This window comes from Thalassophryne amazonica, chromosome 1, assembly GCF_902500255.1.
Source record: "Thalassophryne amazonica chromosome 1, fThaAma1.1, whole genome shotgun sequence".
NCBI classification, from domain to species: domain Eukaryota; kingdom Metazoa; phylum Chordata; class Actinopteri; order Batrachoidiformes; family Batrachoididae; genus Thalassophryne; species Thalassophryne amazonica.
The window spans coordinates 68,644,475-68,660,737 of NC_047103.1; the positions used below are offsets into that span (position 1 = coordinate 68,644,475).

General features: G+C 43.1%; 1 pseudogene; it reads right to left on the reverse strand.

The window, feature by feature from the left end:
• Positions 1 to 4,478: 4,478 nt before the first annotated feature.
• LOC117507278 overlaps positions 4,479 to 16,263 on the reverse strand; it is a 248,582-nt pseudogene continuing 236,797 nt past the window's right edge.

Sequence of the window (16,263 nt, forward strand, 5' to 3'; positions counted from 1 at the left end):
GAGGGATGAAGTGATGGGAGAGTTGGTTGGTGAAACTGCAAGCTACAGTTATTATAAAGCAGCTTAAAAATGACTAGCAGAACAATTATACCAAAGCTATACACTAGATTATTAGAAATTCCTCCAAACTCTCCACACTTTCTTTGCTGATAAAATAAAACAGTGACGTGTCAAATTCATTTAAGTCACCTTATTCACATCCATCTCAGAGCTGCACGCTTGGTTTGATTTGAAACACTGTGCATCGATCTTTTCCCCCCAGTGTCTTTGCCACAAGTGCTCCCCTGTAATCAGCCGTGATGGAACGGTCACGCATGAAGCTTCTGGCTTCCTTGTAAACACCTACAGTGCATGTGACAGATGCAAAGCAGTCCACTTTTGCAAAGTTGTGCTTCTTTCCTTCACTCCATCTTTCTAGCTGACCTACTTTGTTGATGAGCTTAGGGTTCCTCTCTTTGTTTCTCACACTTTCGTGGCAAAAGAACAAAATCTGCAAGCTCTCCCACTGTATTTGTCTGTGCACCCGCTCTCACTTCCTGATCCGGCCCAGTCCAGGCGCAGTGAAAATATGCCTGATTCAACTCAGTGCCCCTGGAAAATCACTCCAACCGAGTCCCACAGAACTCTATCCCGGGGGTTAAGGAGCTTATGTATCGTATACGACACACAGAGAAAGGGTTGAGCAGTGATTCGCCATGGGAGTGTGTGTGTGTGTGTGTGTGTGTGTGGTGTGTGTGGTGTGTGTGTGTGGTGTGTGTGTGTGTGTGGTGTGTGTGTGTGTGTGTGTGTGTGTGTGTGTGTGTGTGTGTGTGTGTGTGTGTCATAAAGCATCTCTGTGGAAGAGTGTATCTCATTACTGCTGAACTGTGTGTTACCTTTGGTAAACAGTGAGGAACATTTTTCCTGGAAGCGTCACTCCAAAGCAGCAGGCTGGGAAATGGTCCGCAGCCTGTTGGCGTGCAGCGATTGTTCAAATATACAGCCCCACAGGAATATATGAGTTTGGTCATGATTAGTCAGACAGAATAAATAATCTGCGCCTATGACAGCCCCCTTCATTTCAGCTGGTGTTGAATGGAATGCCCCATCTAACTCTTTTTGTGTTCATAAATTCCCTCCAATTATTTTTGCTGAATGACCTTCTCAAACTTAGTGAGGCACTGATTATAATAACCCTTCTTGCTCAGTGGACAGTTGTATGCAAAAGTTTGGGGACCCCTGATAATTTCATGATTTTCCTTTGCAATCATTGATTGTTGGATCAGATATCATATAGCAGACAAACAGTGATATTTAAGAAGTGAAATGATGTTTATAGGATGTACAGAAAGTGTGCAATAATTCTTTAAACAAAATTCCTCCTAAAAGTGTGAGAGGAGTTGATTTCACACAAAAACCTTTTGGGATGGATGGACGTACAGACAGACAGACAGACAGACAGATGAAAATCACAACATAATCCCCCTTAGGCCTGCGGAAGACAAAAATTAGAAGTAAAAAAAAATGCTGGAGTTCCATCCTGTATCCCCTACATCAGTTTCACCGTTGAATGAGCAGACATTAATGCTTGATAATACATCACTGGAGAGAAACTGTAAGTCTTTCACAGCTCAATATACAGTTGTATATAAAAGTTTGGGCACCCCTGATGATTTCCATGATTTTCCTTATAAATCATTGGTGTTTGGATCGGTAATTTCAGTTAATGTATAATATAGCAGACAAACACAGTGATATTTGAGAAATGAAATGAAGTTTATAGGATTTACAGAAAGTGTGCAATAATTCCTTAAACAAAATTAGGCAGGTGCATAAATTTGGGCACCCCAACAGAAAAAATACATCAGTATTTAGTAGATCCTCCTTTTGCAGAAATAACAGCCTCTAATGCTTCCTATAGCTTCCAAATGAGGGTCTGGATTCTGAATAAAGGTATTTTGGGACCATTCTTTTTTCCAAACATCTCAGGTTTGTTCGTTTCTGAGCATGGGTAACCCGCTTAAATCACTCCACAGGTTTTCAATAATATTCAGGTCTGGGGACTGAGGATGGCCATTCTCAATGTTGTACTTGTTCCTCTGCATGAATGCCTTAGTAGATTTTGAGCAGTGTTTAGGGTCATTGTCTTGTTGAAAGATCCAGGCTCCGGTGCAACTTCAACTTTGTCACTGATTCATGAACAATGTTCTCAAGAATCTACTGATATTGACTGGATTCCATGCGACCCTTAACTTTAACAAGATTCCCAGTACCTGCACTGGCCACACAGCCACACAGAATGATGGAACCACCTCCAAATTTTACTGTAGGTAGCAAGCAATTTTCTTGGAATGCTCTGTTCTTTTTCAGCCATACATACCGCCCATTGTAATGTAAAAAATAACTCAATTTTAGGTTCATCAGTCCAAAGCACCTTATTCCAAAATGAACCTGGCTTGTCTAAATGTGCTTCCGCATATCTCAAGCAACTCTGTTTGTGGCGTGTAAGCAGAAAAACTTCCTCTGCATTACAGCATCATACAGCATCTCTTTATGCAAAGTGCACTGTACAGTTGAACAATGCACAGAGACACTATCTGCAGCAAGATCATGTTGTAGGTCTTTGGAGCAGGTCTGTGGGTTGACTATGACTGTTCTCACCATCCTTTGCTTCAGCTTATCTGAGATATTTCTTGGCCTGTCACTTCAGGCCTTAACTAGTACTGTGCCTGTGGTCTTCCATTTCCTCACTATGGTCCTCACATTGGAAACTGACATCTGAAATCTCTGAGATAGCATTTTGTATGCTTCCCCTAAACCATGATGTTGAACAGTCTTTGTTTTCAAGTCATTTGAGAGTCGTTTAGCAGCTCCCATGTTGCCACTCATTAAAAGAGATGCAAAGAGGGGAAGCAGTTGCAAAATGGCCATCTTAAATACCCTTTCTCATGATTGGATTCACCTGTGTAAGGAGGTCAAGGGTCAATGAGCTTACCAAACCAGTTTTGTGTTCCAATAATTATTGCTACATGTATTCAAATCAATAAAATGAGAAGGGCGCCCAAATTAATGCACCTGTCCAATTTTGTTTAACCCCTTAAGCCCTAGAGCCTATTTCACCAAAATCACATACCCATACATTATGATTTATTTCTCAGCTTGTACAAGGTCAAAAATGCAAAATGTTTGGATCAGCTAAATGACGGGGATGTTGTGGAGGCAAAAAAATTGAAAGTAAATAATACTTGGTAGGAGTAAATGAGTTTGTTTGTTTTTTTCACAAAAAATGAATTCCGATTTATGTCTTTATTTGTTTGGCGTTTCAGCTGTGGTTAGTTGATATGTGGTTGAAGTGGATACTTTTGTAGTGGAGACTTCGCTTGACATTTTGATGTATAATAGTGTATGTTGGTGTTAGCATTGGTTTAGTTATGAGTGTTCAAATGTTCCAAACAGGGCAAGTCCCCAAATTTGAGGACTCTAGGGTTTAAGAGGTAATAATTATTGCACACCTTCTGTAGATACTGGAATAGCTGGAATCACACAGAAGGGTGTCAGACTTGTGATCGAATGCACATCTGAAAAGTGTTGGATTTCAGTTACAAAATGTTCTGACAGCCATCTGCAGAAGTCCACACAGTTGGTGAAAGTCGTCCCGGACAGCCCCGAGTGTGACCACATGTTGAAAACTCTCCCGGGCGCCGTCGAGATGGGACACCTATCCGATGGCAGTCCGAACGCCATCTGACCACAATTTACATATTCTGAAGGTGGCATAAACAGGATCTGAATGATTTGAGCCTATCACTCTACATTCAGGCTTAAGCGTAGTATGATAACTCAGTTATAGCTGATGTGAGCCACTGTTAGGGCAGTGTGACATTGGAAGCGGCCTATGCATCCTAGAAACTTTTGTGGCAGTTCTCTGCACTTGGGCTTCTCATGTGTGAAGAGCAAACCAAGAGTAATTAAATCTTCATTCCCTCATCCTTAGAGCCGTATCACATCTGTTACACTGCGAACAAAATAGTGCAGAACACATCCAGTGAGGTCAACATATGCTCTGGTGATGCCTTACGGTAGAATAAAGAAGTAAAGATTTTGCTGGCGTTTCCTCGAACGTATAATAGCATCTTGTTTTCATGTTGTATGACCCTCTGTGGATTACGTAAATCAAATATTAATTACAATGCAGAGTGACCTGACAGCTCAATAATACCTCTAATGTCTTCCATGGACTAATAGACAGCAGAGTGAATTTCGTGTCTAAAACAGACTGCTTCAGCAAGCTGCAAGCAGCTTGTTTAATTAGACGTGCTGACAACTGGTGAACTCTGCACATCATTATGGATCCACCACCTAATTGGAAAGAATGGCTTCGGGAAAAGCATTTCTCTTCTATGTTGGGTTGCCGTAAGTTGCAATGAAAATGTAGAACAACCACTGAAAATACTTGTGTAAGTATAACATATCACCAAATGTGAAAAGGTTGGTCTAATTTAGAGAACTGTCACAAACACAATGCACATGAAAACGGTGAACTCAGGTCTTACCTGCCCTGACTTTAATGTCAGAAATGGCGTAGAAGTATCTGGACAAGTTGTTCTCATCCACCATTGTAGCTCCTGTGGCGGACGTAGGAGGCGCACTCTTAGGTCTGTGATCGTAAAAAAGTCCCTCAGTTCTTGGTGGTGTCCAGTTGGCCGTAAAGTGAAGCCATGTTGTGGAGACGGGGCCCAGCAAAACAGAGCAAAGCGGTCCTTAATCTCAAGCGCACAGTTTTGTCATACTTCCACACTAGCCTCGAGAGTACTCCTCAGTGCAGATGATGCCAGAGGGTATGCTGGGTCCAGATCCTGCACTGTCTTGGGTTCCATGGTGAAAGCATCCAGGCAGTCTGTGGCATAAAACTGATAGGGCTGCCAGGTTCGCCCATAATCCAGTGACTTTCTAGGACCATCTGTTCTGGACGGCCTGACTCAAAGGTTGAGAATGATGTCATCCGTCGCTCAATTGTCTTGTTTCCAAGATAGTGTAATGTTGACCAGGAGGGCTTTTGGGTACTTTTTCCAGGATGTGGACTGCCAGAAAGTAGTAGGATTTCGGCCCTCAATGTCAAACATGAGCTCTGGAGGGTGTGCGAGCTCCTCAGTGGTGGCGTCACATTCGTTGTTACACATGTAGGGATTCTCCTACAAAGAGAGGGAGCAAAGAAAAACAAAAGGGAGGATAGGCAAGAGAAAGAGGGCAGAAACATAATGAAAGGTGAGTGATTACAAGAAGTGAGTCACTGAAGTTTTTTTAAAGTACTCAAAATGCATGGCACTGGACTCACTTAAATACTGCCATGTACTCAGGATTTGACAAATCCCTAAACTGCTCTCCTAAGCTGTCATCAAATGTGATAAATCTCAAAGATGTTATATATACAGAGACATTAGGCATGAGGTGGAGTGTGCAGTGTACATAAATATATGAGGACATGTTGCTTTATTTTGCATTTTTATCTCTTGACAAATCTAGCAACATATCTACTATCTTGTCATGACACCACACTTCATCCCTTCTGTTGCATTGTCACACCATCATGTTCTGCCACTCCTGTTCCTGAATTTAACATGTCTGATTTCTCCAATTTTACAGTATTTTGAATTACAAGAAATCCTAACAAAATATCTTGCCTTGGTGGGCACAGCTAACCTAAATGTTAGCTTTGACAAACTATTAAACCTCTAACTGAAAAGTAACAAAGCAGTAACCTTTGATGGACCCAATAGAAACATACAGTACATAGAACTCAAAAACCTTGCAGCACTTTGACTGGTTGCTTGAGGCTGACTTCAAACCTGAGCATTTTCCCACTGAAACCCATGTAAAAAATGTCCAACTTTAGAGCAGAAATAAACATGTTTACAACATGTGCAACAAAAAAAGGGGTTTTGGTCTGCATGGCTTGTTTCTCCCCCCACTGTAAGTGCACAGGGGTGAATTTATTAATATCACTCCTAGCTTAAAATATTTTACGCTGGAGTTTTTAAAGTGTGGGAGAGTGAGCTCCCCCTCAGAGAACAAATGATAGTGCCCCCCCCCCCCACGACACACCTACACACAATTTCTAAATCTTCTTGTGTTTCTTTTTATTCTTTTACACATCTTAAACACATTTTAAAAGTATTTGTACATTTTAAGGATCCGTCTATGCATTTACACATTTTACAGCCTTTGTAACATTTTTAACATGTTTTTAAAGAACTTTCTATTCTTTCACACATTTTACACCCTTTTCAAACATTTTAAACATGCATTTTTAAAGAACTTTCTATTCTTCTATTTTTACCCTTTGTCATATTTTGAATATTGCTTTTTAAAAACATTTAAACATCTCTGTATGTTTTTAAATATCTTTGGCATAACTAACACATTTTAACATAAATAATATTAATTCAACTTCAGGGATCGGTATTGATAAGATTTTAATTAAACTGATGCCATTATCAATTCCCTTATCAATACCTCCTGTGAATTTTCTGTGTAATAAAAGAAGGCTTTACAGGTTTTCTATGTGAACATTTTATTGAATCTTAAAGTAAATATATATGAAATTGGTCACTGGATCCTTGATCTCTGGACATAATAAAAATAAACACAATCTGTAATTTTTCTCAAAAGCATATCCTTTCAGACATTAATGGCATGAATGTTAACTCCATACCTCTGAGCTGAGCTCTTGCAGCCGGTTGCACGTCAGCATCAATGTAATTCATAAAGAACACAGGACGTCTCATATTGGGAGGAAAGAAATGTTTTAGTCTGTTGTAGTTTGTTGTCTGTGTTACAACGTTGGAAAGAGGTGTCATTTGATTTAAATTGGTGATTCACTTTGAAGTTCTTATTCCGGCCGGACTCTAACTTGACTCGGCAGAGAGCGGCGCAGCATTTGGAGCTGTGCGAACAGAACGGAGGACGATTCTCGTTTCTTTCCTGCAACAACACAAGAATCCCAGTTACTAACTTTAATCCGCACAAAAGTGACTCACGATTGACATTTATAAATGGCTTTGAGAGGGATTAAGAAGTGGACTTGCTGCTTCTGAAAAGCAGCAAAGCAATGAACCAATGAAGCAGTGGATCAGTGCACTGCTTCGTGGCTTGAGCCCCCCGGGAAGAACTCTGCAGGTGGGGAGCACCTCACAGTTTGAAAACCACTGTTTTAAGCCATAAACGTATACATAATTAGGGGTGTGACCACTTTGAATGACACCTAGTGTGCAGTGAGCCGTGTTCAGAGCACCACTTGCCCAGAGGCTGCTTTCTGCATCTGGTAGCTGTTGTGGAAGACTATGAGCATTTTATTATGGATATTTATAATAATATTTGTTGTGTGGTTACATCTCCTAATGAATAATCTAAGACGTAAACATCATTTCTGTTAGGTGAAATCATGTCTATTTTTTTTTTTGGATGCTAATGGCATTAGCACTTTTAACATTTACGTATCTGTAACTTTATTACATGGGTCCAATTAATCCAACATTACTGAGAAAACAAATGGGCCATCTTTTTAATTCACACACACACACACACACACACACAACACACACACACACACACACACACACACACACACACACACACACACACACACACACACACACACACACACATATATATATACGTACACTCAGCAAAAATATAAATACAACCACTTTTGGTTTTGCTCCCATTTTGTATGAGATGAACTCAAAGACCTAAAAGTTTTTCCACATACACAATATCACCATTTCCCTCAAATATTGTTCACAAACCAGTCTAAATCTGTGATAGTGAGCACTTCTCCTTTGCTGAGATAATCCATCCCACCTCACAGGTGTGCCATATCAAGATGCTGATTAGACACCATGATTAGTGCACAGGTGTGCCTTAGACTGTCCACAATAAAAGGCCACTCTGAAAGGTGCAGTTTTGTTTTATTGGGGGGGGATACCAGTCAGTATCTGGTGTGACCACCATTTGCCTCATGCAGTGCAACACATCTCCTTCGCATAGAGTTGATCAAGTTGTCAATTGTGGCCTGTGGAATGTTGGTCCACTCCTTTTCAATGGCTGTCCGAAGTTGCTGGATATTGGCAGGAACTGGTACACGCTGTCGTATACGCCGGTCCAGAGCATCCCAAACGTGCTCAAAGGGTGACATGTCCGGTGAGTATGCCGGCCATGCAAGAACTGGGACATTTTCAGCTTCCAAGAATTGTGTACAGATCCTTGCAACATGGGGCTGTGCATTATCCTGCTGCAACATGAGGTGATGTTCTTGGATGTATGGCACAACAATGGGCCTCAGGATCTTGTCACGGTATCTCTGTACATTCAAAATGCCATCAATAAAATGCACCTGTGTTCTTCGTCCATAACAGATGCCTGCCCATACCATAACCCCATCGCCACCATGGGCCACTCGATCAACAACATTGACACAACGCCACACACCCTGTCTGCCATCCGCCCTGAACAGTGTGAACCGGGATTCATCCGCGAAAAGAACACCTCTCCAACGTGCCAAACTCCAGCGAATGTGAGCATTTGTCCACTCAAGTCGGTTACGACGACGAACTGGAGTCAGGTCGAGACCCAGATGAGGACGATGAGCATGCAGATGAGCTTCCCTGAGACGGTTTCTGACAGTTTGTGCAGAAATTCTTTGGTTATGCAAACCGATTGTTTCAGCAGCTGTCCGAGTGGCTGGTCTCAGATGATCTTGGAGGTGAACATGCTGGATGTGGAGGTCCTGGGCTGGTGTGGTTACACGTGGTCTGCAGTTGTGAGGCTGGTTGGATGTACTGCCAAATTCTCTAAAACGCCTTTGGAGACGGCTTATGGTAGAGAAATGAACATTCAATACATGAGCAACAGCTCTGGTTGACATTCCTGCTGTCAGCATGCCAATTGCACGCTCCCTCAAATCTTGCGACATCTGTGGCATTGTGCTGTGTGATAAAACTGCACCTTTCAGAGTGGCCTTTTATTGTGGGCAGTCTAAGGCACACCTGTGCACTAATCATGGTGTCTAATCAGCATCTTGATATGGCACACCTGTGAGGTGGGATGGATTATCTCAGCAAAGGAGAAGTGCTCACTATCACAGATTTAGACTGGTTTGTGAACAATATTTGAGGGAAATGGTGATATTGTGTATGTGGAAAAAGTTTTAGATCTTTGAATTCATCTCATACAAAATGGGAGCAAAACAAAAAGTGCTGCGTTTATATTTTTGCTGAGTGTATATATATACATATACGAGGTCTATTAGATAATAAACCGACCCTTTTATTTTTTTTTTTAACTATATGGATTTGAATGACATGCGATTACACCAATCATGCTTGAACCCTCGTGCGCATGCGTGAGTTTTTTCATGCGTGTCGGTGACGTCATTTCCCTGTGGGCAGGCCTTGCGTGAGATGTGGTCCCGCCCTCTCGGCTGAATTCCTTTGTTTCACACGCTGCTCGAGACGGTGCGCGTTGCTTTATCAACATTTTTTCTGGACCTGTGAGGAATATCCGAGTGGACACTATTCGAGAAATTAAGCTGGTTTTCGGTGAAAAGTTTAACGGCTGATGAGAGATTATGGGGTGTTTCTGTCGCTGTAAGGACTTCCCACAGAGCAGGACATCGTGCAGCGCTTCCAGGCGCCGTCGTCGGCCTGTTTCGACCTGAAAACATCCTAATTTAAGGCTTAATTCACCCAGGATGTCGTGAGAGAACAGAGAAGATTCAGAAGAGGCCGGCATGAGGACTTTATGCGGACAATCCACTGTTTGACATTTTTTAATGAAAGACATGCGCGCAAATTCGCTGAGTCGTTTCCGTGATGACTCGGCAAATCTGTGTGCGCCGCGACAGGAAAAACACCTCCGTGTTGAAAACCATTTGTAAAATTCAGGCGGCTTTTGATGGCTTTCAACAAGTGAGTAACTGAGAAATTGTTTAACAGCTTGGGCATGTTCCAACTTGCCCGTTAAGGTTTCCAACGGAGGTGTTTTTCCTGTCGCAACCCCCCACGGTCGGGTCCGGCCCGACATGCGACTCTGCCCGCACGTTCTTTCATTACAAAATGTCCGTTAACAATGGAATGTCCTAATAAACTCCTCCTGCCGACTTCTTCTGAAAGTTCTCTGTTCTCTGATGACTTCCTGGATCAACAGAGCCTGAAGCGCAGATCGCCGTCAGGCGCTGTGGGCCGTCCTTACGGCGACACTACCAGACCAAAATCTCTCATCAGCCGTTAAAATTTTTACCGAAAACCAGCTGAATTTATCGAATGTTGTCCACTGAGTTGTGCCTTACAGTTTTGAAAAAATTTTGATCAAACAAAGCAGCTCTGAGCCATTCCTAAACAATGAAAAAGTCAACGAGAGGGTGGGCGACTCCACACTCAAAGACTGCCCACCGACCGGCGTGAAAAAACTCTCGCATGCCCACGAGGGTTCAAGCATGTCTGATGTAATCACACATGATTCAAATCCATATGGTTTTTGAAAAAAATAATAAGGTCGGATACTTTTCTAATAGACCTCGTATATATGTATGAGGTCTGTTATATGTACGAGAACTGTTAGAAAACTATCCAACCTTTTTATTTTTAGCAAAAACTATATGGATTTGAATCATGTGCGCTTGCATCAGCCAAGCTTGAACCTTCGTGCACATGCGTGAGTTTTTTCACGCCTGTCGATGGCGTCATTCGCTTGTGAGCACGCTTTGAGTGAGCAGTGGTCCAGCCCCCTCGTCGGATTTTTATTGTGAGGAAAATGTCTGAACGATTGGAGCTTTGCTGCATCAAATTTTTCCAGAAACTGTGAGAGATAGCCAGGTGGAAACCATGCGGAAGATTCAGACGGCTTTCAGGGACGATTCTATGGGATCACACAGATTAAGGAGTGTTACAACCGGTTTAAACACGGCGCACAATGGCGGAGGGCGCGCCGCGCTCCGAGCGGCGATCGACAGGCTGAAACGATCAGATCATTTCCAAACTGAACGCTGTGTTGATCCGGGACGTCGTCTGACTACTACAGAAATGGCAGAAGAGGTGGACATACCACTTTTTCAGCACATTCCACTGTTACGGGAGTTTCTGTCATGAAAAGACGTGTGGAGGAATTCGCACATCGGGATGGAGCCACTAATGGCGCGGGACAAAAGAAACGCCGTGATGAAGCCTCACAGGACATGATGTGGCATGTCCAGCTCGTCCACAATTTCTTGGATAGTCACACAACTGAAAAGCCACCGAAAGCCGTCTGAATCTTCCGAATGGTGCAAGAGCTGAGCATGTTACAACATGTCCTGTGAGACCAACATGGAGGTGCTTTTGTCCCGCGCCATTAGCGGCTCCATGGCGAACTCCTCCGCTCCTCTTTCCATGACAAAAACTCCTGTAATAGTGGAATGTGCCGAAAAAGTGGTATATCCACCTCTTCCACCATTTCTGTAGTAGTCAGACGACGTCCCGGATCAACACAGCGTTCAGTTTGGAAATGATCTGGTCGTTTCAGCCTGTCGATCGCCACTCAGAGCGCGGCGCACCCTCCGCCATTGTGCGCCGTCTTTAAACCGGTTGTAAAAATCCTTAATCTCTTAATCTGTGTGATCCCCATAGAATCGTCCCTGAAAGCCGTCTGAATCTTCCGAATGGTTTCCACCTGGCTGTCTCTCACAGTTTCTGGAAAAATTTGATGCAGCAAAGCTCCAAATCTTTCAGACATTTTCCTCACAATAAAAATCCGACGAGGGGGCTGGACCACTGCTCACTCAAAGCGTGCTCACAGGCAAATGACGCAACCGACAGGCGTGAAAAAACTCACGCATGCGCACGAAGGTTCAAGCTTGGCTGATGCAAGCGCACATGATTCAAATCCATATAGTTTTTGCAAAAAATAAAAAGGTCGGATAGTTTTCTAACAGACCTCGTATGTATGCGTATATGTATATATATCTTATATATTTATCTTACCTCATATATGAGGTCTGTTAGAAAAGTATCTGACCTTTTTATTTTTTTAAAAACCATATGGATTTGAATCACGTGTGATTGCATCACGCCTGTCGGTTGCGTCATTCGCCTGTGAGCAGGCTTTGTGTGAGCAGTGGTCCACCCCTTTCGTCGGATTTTTATTGCAAATAAAATGTCTGAACGATTTGGAGCTTTGCTGCATCAATTTTTTCCAGAAACTGTGAGAGACCTCCAGCTGGTAACCATTCGGAAAATTCAAATGGCTTTCAGGGACGATTTATGGGGATCACACAGATTAAGGAGTGCTCCAGCCGGTTTAAAGACCACCCACAGCTGCTGAGAGCGCGCCGCGCTCCGAGCACCGTTCGACAGGCTGAAACCCCGCTGAAACAACCAGATCATTTCCAACGTGAAGGCTTTGTTGATCCGGGATGTCGTCTGACTTACACAAAAATGGCAGGAGACGTGGACATCAGTACTTTTTCGGCACATTCCACTGTTACAGAAGTTTTTTCATGGAAAGAAAAGCGGACGGATGCGCCACCGTGCCGCTCATGGCACGGCACAAAACCACCTCCGTGTTGGTCTCACAGGACGGCTTTGAGATGGCTTTCAGATGGCTGTTGGTGGGTTTTCAATCGTGTGACTAACCGAGAAATTGTGGATGAGCCTGGACATGCCAGAACATGTCCTGTGAGGCTTCATCACGGCGTTGCTTTGCGCCATGCGGCACCGCCGAGACGCGCGGAATTCCTCCGCTCCTCTTTCCATGACAAAAACTCCTGTAACAGTGGAATGTGCCGTTCATTTCCAAACTGGACGCTGTGTTTTATGTGGGACGTCCTCTGACTAGCACAGGAATTGCGGAAGACGTGGACATCAGCAGTTTTTCGGCACACTGAGACAGACGTGCGGAGGAATCCCGCGCGTCACGGTGGGGCTGCATGGCGCCAAGCAACGCTGTGATGAAGCCTCACAGGACATGTTCTGGCATGTCCAGGCTCATCCACAATTTCTCGGTTAGTCACACGACTGAAAACCCACCGACAGCTGTCTGAAAGCCATCTCAAAGCCGTCCTGTGAGACCAACATGGAGGTGGTTTTGTGCCGCGCCATGAGCGGCACGGTGGCGCATCCGTCCACTTTTCTTTCCATGAAAAAAACTCCTGTAACAGTGGAATGTGCTGAAAAGGTACTGATGTCCACGTCTCCTGCCATTTTTGTGTAAGTCAGACGACATCCCGGATCAACAAAGCCTTCACGCTGGAAATGATCTGGTTGTTTCAGCGGGGTTTCAGCCTGTTGATCGGCGCTCAGAGCGCGGCGCGCTCTCAGCAGCTGTGGGTGGTCTTTAAACCGGCTGGATCACTCCTTAATCTGTGTAATCCCCATAAAATCGTCCCTCAAAGCCATTTGAATTTTCCGAATGGTTACCACTGCTACCACCACTGCTCACCCAAAGCCTGCTCACAGGCGAATGACGCAACTGACAGGCGTGAAAAAACTCACGCATACGCACGAAGGTTCAAGCTTGGCTGATGCAATCACACGTGATTCAAATCCATATGGTTTTTGAAAAAAATAAAAAGGTCAGATACTTTTCTAACAGACCTTGTACATTCTGTACATTTTGTAACATTGTTATAGTGTAATGTTTTTATTATATATTATTTGTTTTACTGCTCTATTTTTTTTTTGCACAGAATTTTATCTTTTATGTTAGCACAGAGTACCGCAGCAATTTCCTAATGTTGTGATATGGCAACAAAACCATTCTGATTCTGATATACGAGATATATATACGAGGTCTGTCAATAAAGTAACGGTCCTTTTTTATTTTTTTTCAAAAACTATATGGATTTCATTCATATGTTTTTCCGTCAGACATGCTTGAACCCTCGTGCGCATGCGTGAGTTTTTCCACGCCTGTCGGTTACTTCATTCGCCTGTGAGCACACCTTGGGAAGGAGTGGTCCCGCCCCCTCGTCGGATTTTCATTGTCTGGAAATGGCGGAATGAAAAGGACTTTTTTTCCATCAGACTTTTTTCAGAAGCTGTTAGAAACTGGCACCTGGAAACCATTCGAAAAATTTATCTGGCTTTCGGTGAAAATTTTACGGGTTTCACAGAGAATGACTGTTACTACAGCTTTAAGCACCCCTTTAAGGCCGCTCGGCGTGCCGTGCTCCGAGCTGCGACGACTCGGCACAAGCCACCGGACCTGATACTTACTGGACTGGTAAGCTTTGAAAGCCTTACCAGTCCAGTAAGTATCAGAGAAATTGTGGAGAGCTGCACATGTCCAAACTTGTCCTCTGACACACCGAAACGGAGGTGTTCCGTTGTCTTGCTTCCAAAGCAAATCGGTCTTGCGCGGCTTTCAAATCAAATCAAATCAATTTTATTTATATAGCGCCAAATCGCAACAAACAGTTGCCCCAAGGCGCTTTATATTGTAAGGCAAGGCCATACAATAATTACGGAAAAACCCCAACGGTCAAATGACCCCCTGTGGGCAAGCACTTGGCGACAGTGGGAAAGAAAAACTCCTTTTAACAGGAAGAAACCTCCAGCAGAACCAGGCTCAGGGAGGGGCAGTCTTCTGCTGGGACTGGTTGGGGCTGAGGGAGAGAACCAGGAAAAAGACATGCTGTGGAGGGGAGCAGAGATCAATCACTAATGATTAAATGCAGAGTGGTGCATACAGAGCAAAAAGAGAAAGAAACACTCAGTGCATCATGGGAACCCCCCAGCAGTCTAAGTCTATAGCAGCATAACTAAGGGATGGTTCAGGGTCATCTGATCCAGTCCTAACTATAAGCTTTAGCAAAAAGGAAAGTTTTAAACCTAATCTTAAAAGTAGAGAGGGTGTCTGTCTCCCTGATCTGAATTGGGAGCTGGTTCCACAGGAGAGGAGCCTGAAAGCTGAAGGCTCTGCCTCCCATTCTACTCTTACAAACCCTAGGAACTACAAGTAAGCCTGCAGTCTGAGAGCGAAGCGCTCTATTGGGGTGATATGGTACTATTGAGGTCCCTAAGATAAGATGGGACCTGATTATTCAAACCTTATAAGTAAGAAGAAGATTTTTAAATTCTATTCTAGAATTAACAGGAAGCCAATGAAGAGAGGCCAATATGGGTGAGATATGCTCTCTCCTTCTAGTCCCTGTCAGTACTCTAGCTGCAGCATTTTGAATTAACTGAAGGCTTTTCAGGGAACTTTTAGGACAACCTGATAATAATGAATTACAATAGTCCAGCCTAGAGGAAATAAATGCATGAATTAGTTTTTCAGCATCACTCTGAGACAAGACCTTTCTAATTTTAGAGATATTGCGCAAATGCAAAAAAGCAGTCCTACATATTTGTTTATTATTTCCATGACAAAATCTCTTGTTAAAAGTGAAATCTGCAGGAAAATGGCTGATGTCCAGCTCTTGTGATAACCAGAGAAAGAGCACACGACGGTCTATTATCCACAGATTCATCCGTTTAGAAATGGCCCGGTGGCTTGTGCCGCATCGTCGCAGCTCGGAGCACGGCACACCGAGCGTCCTTAAAGGGGTCCTTAAAGCTGTAGTAACAGTCCTTATTCTCTGTGAAGCCCGTAAAATTTTCACCAAAAGCCAGATAAATTTTTCGAATGGTTTCCAGGTGCCAGTTTCTAACAGCTTCTGAAAAAATTCTGATGGAAAAAAAGTCCTTTCATTCCGCCATTTCCAGACAATGAAAATTCGACGAGGGGGCGGGACCACTCCTTCCCAAGGCATGCTCACAGGCAAATGATGTAACCGACAGGCATGGAAAAACTCACGCATGCGCACGGGGGTTCAAGCATGTCTGATGTAAAACATATGAATGAAATCCATATAGTTTTTGAAAAAAATAAAAAGGACCGTTACTTTATTGACAGACCTCGTATTCTGATATTCTGATTCTCGTATATATATATATATATATATATATATATATATATATATATATATATATATATATATATATATATATATATATATATAAAAAACACCAAATGCCAACACCAAAGCAAACTGTGATGTAAACTGTCTCTCACATAAAACTGTCTCTGACATAATAAACAGAGGTTAGCTGATTAACTTAGCTGGTTTGCATTGTGTTCAGGCTTCATTTGTCCTACCTAGGGATGGGTATTGATAAGATTTTATTGATACTGATTCCATTATCAATTCCGCTTATCGATCCAATTCTTTATCAATTCCCTTATCAGTACCTCTTCGTGAATTTTCTGTGG